This window comes from Piliocolobus tephrosceles, chromosome 5 (genome assembly GCF_002776525.5).
Source record: "Piliocolobus tephrosceles isolate RC106 chromosome 5, ASM277652v3, whole genome shotgun sequence".
NCBI classification, from domain to species: domain Eukaryota; kingdom Metazoa; phylum Chordata; class Mammalia; order Primates; family Cercopithecidae; genus Piliocolobus; species Piliocolobus tephrosceles.
In genome coordinates this window covers 67003501-67010243 of record NC_045438.1, presented here as the reverse complement: position 1 = coordinate 67010243, position 6743 = coordinate 67003501, and positions in this window count along the sequence as shown.

The window sequence follows — 6743 nt, the reverse complement described above, 5'->3', positions numbered from 1 at the left end:
GGCGCGCGCCCCGGGGCGCAGCCGGGTGGGCGGGCGCGGCGGCAGTGTCTGGGCCGGGGCAGGCGGTTCGGCCACCGGGGTGCGGGGCTGCGGAGAATCCTGGCGGCCGCTACAGACCAAAGTTTCCAAAGATGCGCTTCCCCGAGTGTACACGGCTCCCGGTTGTAACATACACCTGGTATTCACAGTCATACTAGGCAGGAGCGATGGGCTGGCTGCTGAACCAAGGCAACTGCACGCTGGCTCTCTCACTCCCGCTCCACACACACCGTAAACAAAATGAAGAGGTAAATCACCATAGTGGGGACGGGAATATCTGGGTGTATTGGACAGAGAGAAAGAGAGGGGTAAATATAGTATTTTTTTCTTCTTAGAGATGAGGTCTCTCTCTGTCACCCAGGCTGGAGTGCAGTGGCGATCACGGCTCACTTCTGTCTCGACCTCCTGGGCCCAAGTATCCTCCTGACTCAGCCTCCAAAGCTTAGGATTGCAGGTGTGAGCCACCACACCCAACCAATAAAATATCTATATTCAAATCAGTGAACATCTCCAAAAGCAAACGAGTAAAGGGCATAGACAATCATAAAAGGAAAAAATTTAAAAACACAAATGACAAACTCATATCAGTAATAACGAAATGCATACATTTTTTAAAGCAATCAGATGCATTTTTTTTTTTTCCTTTGCAATTAGCAAAGTTTTGTTTTGTTTTTGTGATGGAACAAATGTGAGGGTTGGTGACGACCAGTAAAACACGCCACTAATTTTAAGAATTTCATCTCCTTTCTTCTCGCTCACTTTCATTTTATATAACCATATTGGTAATAGTGACTCCAGGAACAAGCATTTATTGTGCAATCGGTGTCTTTTTTGAGCCCCAGGGTAACCACAAAAACAATGAATATAGATGGTAAGATTAACTCCCTTTAATTGATGCTGGAACTGAGGATCAAGAAATACACATATTCTTACAACCCAGAAATGGGTAGAAACCAGGTGACTCCTAGGCCTTCACTTACACTCTTCATTCCAGAGATTTGCTGAAATGTTGGAAATCCAGTTTGAACTGGATGTAGTCCATGGTGTGTGTGTATATATATAGTGTGTGTGTGTGTGTATATATATATATAGTGTGTATATATATATATATATAGTGTGTATATATATACATATAGTGTGTGTGTATATATATATATAGTGTGTGTGTGTGTATATATATATATATATATATATATAGTGTGTATATATATATATAGTATATATATACCTTTAAACTATGGCCAGGGAAGTGAGAAGGCCATGAACTTTGAGGTCAGATGTACTCTGGATTTAGGTTTTACTTTAGTTTAGTGCCCTACATTTTAAAAATTCAAGGATTATATTACAGTTATTTTTAATTAAAAAAACTCAGAAGCTGTTACTGTTGTCCTGGGTTCTTATGATCTCCCATGATAGAGATTAAAAGAGATCACCAAACATGGTAGCAAAGGAAAGTGTATTCAGCTTGTGCGCAAGGGAGTCAGCACCAAGAAAGGCAAAAGAATGGACTGCTCTGAGGCTAGTGTGTGGGTGAGTTTTATAGGGTCTTTCTATGGGGGGGGGGGGGGTTACGTCAGGGCACCTATAGGAGGAGTTTTTCTAGTGCTTGCACAGTGGCCCAATGTGCTTTTACATACATCATATGTAGCATTAGCATTTTAAATCTCCACCCCAGGAGTCATTTTTAGCATTGAAGTGAGGAAGGGGTAACTGTAGGTTGGAGTCTAACTGTACAGGTGGGGATCTGGGGAAGTCCCTAGCCCTCTGAAATAGGAGCTTGCAGTTAACAGCTTCTTGGGTCTTTTGTTACTGATTGACTGAGAGTAGGATAAGTTGGAGCCTGAGTAAGGAGCTTTTACCCTTTTTCACCACACCATCTTCAAATAGCTTCCCTGTCTCAATGCAACAAATATATGCCTGTGTGACAGATTCTTCAGTGGCCCCAGTGGTTTCTGATTCCCAGTACCTCTTCATGTTCATACTTGTATTGGATCCCCTCCTCCTAAGAGGGGTTGGGACCTGTGACTTGCTTCTGAAAGTGAATATAACAAAGGTGATGGATGTCACTCCCGTGACTACTACCTTACATTATAAAAGATTCTCTCTTACGAACAGACTGTCCTGTCTGGCCTAATGAAGGCAGTGGCCATGCTTGCGAAGTCCACATGGTGAGGAACCATGGGCAGCCTCTAGGCGCTGTAAGGCAGCTTCTGGCCCATAGCCAACCAGCAAGAAGTCCTACAAACTCCAGGAAATGAATTCTGTCAACAGTCTAAGTGAACTTGGAAGTAAATCTTTCCCCAATCATCCACATGAGAACACAGACCAATGACACCAAAATTGCAGTTTTGTGAAACCCTAAGCAGAGGATCCGCTTAATCCATGCCTGTACTCCTAAATGCACCCACTGCCCCAAATTTTGAGAGTATATTATATATAGTACAACCCCTGTTTGAAAATTTTGTATTAAATACTGCTGCCCTGCTGCGTTCTGATTTTTCTCTTTCTTACTCCTTCACATACATTTTCTTACCTTGATCATGGCAGAGTTCTCTTTTTCTGTATCCCTCCATTTTTTGTTATTATACATTTTATTTTATTATATAAGTAATACATGAATATAATGTGATATACTAAGTTATATTGCTTGGCATCATACCGTATCTGCCAACTGTCTTTTGCAGACAACAAAATACCTTGAAGTTCATTTATCTTTTCACATGAATAGTATATATAAAATTCTTCTTTTAAATGACTGTATACTATCATATTATTAGTATGTCTACCTATAATGGAAAGGATCAGAATCCAGTTTAAAAGCTTTTATTCACCTGAAAAGCTGAGAATGCCGTTCAGATAACACAGATTCCAAAGGAAGGGAGTCAGTGCTCCAGAGTTAAGATCTTGCATATACAGGCAGAAAACAAAGAAACTTAGTGGGATTATAACATTTTTATACAAGGATGGCTTATGAGTTACAACAATTTAATTAGTTACAAGTTGTTTTCTTTTCCATAAGTTTATTTTCTTTTCCTATTTGAAAGAGTGTATTTAACATTCCATCTTAGACAATGTGCTAGTCATGAAGTCTGTGGAAGAGGAAAGAGGGAAGTTACTTTATGATGAAGGTCAACAGTTAAGAGAGAAGGGGTCTTCCCTGGTGCCCGTTAGTCGTTTACAACATTTTACAAAACAACATAGGTAAGGAAAAAGGCTAATCTATCATCAGAGAAACAAAGGTCACAGCTCCCTACTTTATAAAGCTGCCTGTTTACATGTGACTCAGATCCCATAATCAAGATTCCCTTAAGGCTGAAAATGTTTTAAAGTTCCAACAGCTTAGATTTTTACTTGTTTTCACAAACATATAACAGTGCATCCATCCTCTTAACTATTTAGATTGTTTGTAGGATTTTTTTTGTTGTGTTCGTATTTGCTTTTTATTTTTTTTACTTTTTTTTTGAGACACAGTCTCATTGTGCCGCCCAGGCTGGAGTAGCGCAGTGGTGTAGTCTTGGCTCACTGCAACTGCAACCTCTGCCTCCTGGGTTTAAGCAATTCTCCTGCTTCAGCCTCCCAAGTAACTGGGATTATAGGCACCTGCGACCACACCCAGCTAATTTTTGTGTTCTTTAATAGAGGTGGAGTTTCACCATGTTGGTCAGGCTGGTCTTGAACTCCTGACCTCAAGTGATCCACCTGCCTTGGCCTCCCACAGTGCTGGGATTACAGGCATGAGTCACATCACTCAGCCTGTTTCTAGTATTAGATGTAGTAAACAAATGTTGTGTGCGTGTTCCTTGGACACATATGTGATTATTTCTCCAGAATATATGCTCAGAAGTAGAGCTCTGAGTATGTTCATTTTCATTTTATTTGCTACTGACAAATCGTTCTCCAGAGTGTCTATGTCCATTTATATCCCTACCAGGTATGTAGGAGAGTGCTGTTGCCTGCATTCTCCTTTCTTCACACCCCCCACGGACACCTGATATTACCCAACTTTAAAATTTTTGCTCTAACTCTCTTTCATATTCCTGTTCTCCTCTCTTTTTTTGCATTTTCCTATTCTTCCTCCTCCTTCTCTCTCTCCTCCCTCATGTTTCCTGCCTCTGTTCCCTCTCTTTCTCAGTTTCTTCTGTTCCTTTGTTTGCTCGTCTGCTTTGTAAAAATTTATAATTTGTTTTAGTGTAAAATTTGTAATCTTTAAAATTTAATTTATAATTTAATTTGTAACCTGATTCATAATGAAGATTACAAAAATATCTGTCAGCAAATGTACATTTACAAAATAACTGCCAATGTCACTGCCAATGACAATATAATGGGTTGTATGTTAGTGGCCAACCGTGCTTTAAAAAAAATTGATGTAAAATAGCCGTAACATAAAAGTAACCATCTCAAAATGTACAAGTCAGTAACGTTTAGTACATTAAGTGTTGTGCAACCAGCACCTCTCTCTAGCTTCAAAACATTTAATCTCTCCAAAGGAAAACTCCATACACATAAAGCCTTCACTTTCCAATTCTCCTTTCTCCCCTGGCAACCATTGACCGGCTTTTTGTCTCTATGGATTTTCCTATTCTAGATGTTTCATATAAATGGAATTATACAGTGTATGACATTGTATATCTGGTTTCTTTCACTTGGCATAATGTTTTTGAGATTAATCCACATTGTAGCATGTAGGAATTTCTTCCTTTTTATGGCTAAATAATATTACATTGTTTATTATGCCATATTTTGTTAATCCATTATCTGATGATGAACATTTGGGCATTTCCACCATTTGAGTATTGTGAATAGTGCTGCTGTTAATATTTGTGTGTAAGTTTTTGTTTGAATAATTTTGCCTATACACCTTGGGGAAGAATTGCTGGGTCATATGGTAATTCTATGTTTATTTTTTAAAGGAACTACCACACTGTTTTCTATAACAACTGTATCATTTTACAGTCCTACTAACAATGTATGAGTGTTCTTATTTCTCCACATTCTTGGCAACACTTATTATTTTCTTTTTTTTAAAATATAGCTATTTTAGTGGGTGTGAAGTAGTATCTCATTGTTTTGATTTGCATCTCTAATGACTCATGATGTCGAGTGTCATTTCATGTGGTTGTTGGGCATTTCCATATCTTTAGAGGAATGCCTGTTTAAGTCCTTTGCCAATTTTTCAGTTGGGTTGCCTATCTTTTTGTTGTTGAGTTGTAAGAGTTCTTTATATATTTTGGATACCAGACAACCTCTATCAGATATATGACTTTCAGCTGGACGTGGTGGCTCACACCTGTAATATCAGCACTTTGGGAGGCCGAGGTGGGCGAATCACCCAAGGTCAGGAGTTCAAGACCAGCCTGGCCAACATGAACCCCATCTTGACTAAAACTACAAAAATTAGCTGGGCATGGTGGCGGGCACCTGTAATCCCAGCTACTCAGGAGACTGAGGGAAGAGAATCGCTTGAACCCAGGAAGCGGAGGTTGCAGTGAGCCGAGATCATGCCATTTCACTCCAGCCTGGGCAAGAAAGTGAGATTCTGTCTCAAAAAAAAAAAAAGTATACAGCTTTCAAGTGTTTTCTCTCTTTCTGCGGATGGTCTTCTCATTATCTTAATAATGTCCTTTGATGCCCAAAAGTTTTTTATTTTGTTTGCTTTGTTTTTTGAGACAGAGTTTCACTTTGTCACCCAGGCTGGAGTGCAGTGGCATGATCTCAGCTCACTGCAACCTCCATCTCCCGGGTTCAAGCAGTTCTCCTGCTTCAGCCTCCCGATTAGCTGGGACTACAGTTGCACACCACCACACCGGCTGATTTTTTGTATTTTAGTAAAGACGGGGTTTCACCATGTTGCCCAGGCTGGTCTTGAACTCCCGAGCCAAGGCAATCCCCCGACCTTGGCCTCCCAAAGTGCTATGATTACAGGCGTGAGACACTGCGCCTGGCCATAATGCCCAAAAGGTTTTTAATCTTGCTGATTTCTAATGTATTTATTTTTTCTTTTGTTGCTTGTACTTTCTTTTGAGGTCATATGTAGTAATTCATCACCAAATCCAAGGTCATGAAGATTTATCCCTATGTTTTCTTGTAAGAGTTTTAGAAGTTTATGGTTTAAAATCTTATATTTAGTCTATTGATTCATTTTGAGTTAGTTTGTGTATATCTTGTGGATATATTTTGTATCTATATTTATATATACCCAACTTCATTGTTTTGCATGTAGATATCCAGTTGTCTCAGCAATATTTGTTGAACAGTCTATTCTTTTCCTATGGAGTGATATTGGCACCTTTATTGAAATCAACTGACTATTGATATATGGGTTATTTCTGGACTCTCAATTTTAATTTTATTTCATATATTGATCTATATGTCTATTTTGGGGGGGTGAGGCAAGGGACACAGTCTCACTCTGTCACCCAGGCTGGAGTGCAGTGGCGTGATTTTGGCTCACTGCAACCTCTGCCTCCTGGGTCCAAGCGATTGTCCTGCCTCAGCCTCCTGAGTAGCTGGAATTATAGGCACATGCCACCACGCCTGGCTAATTTTTGTATTTTTAGTAGAGACGCGGTTTCACCGTGTTGGTCAAGCTGGTCTCAAACTCCTGACCTCAGGTGATCCATACGTCTGAGGCTCCCAAAGTGCTGGGATTACAGGCATGAGCCATGGCATTGCCCAGCCTACATGTCTTTTCTTAATGCCAG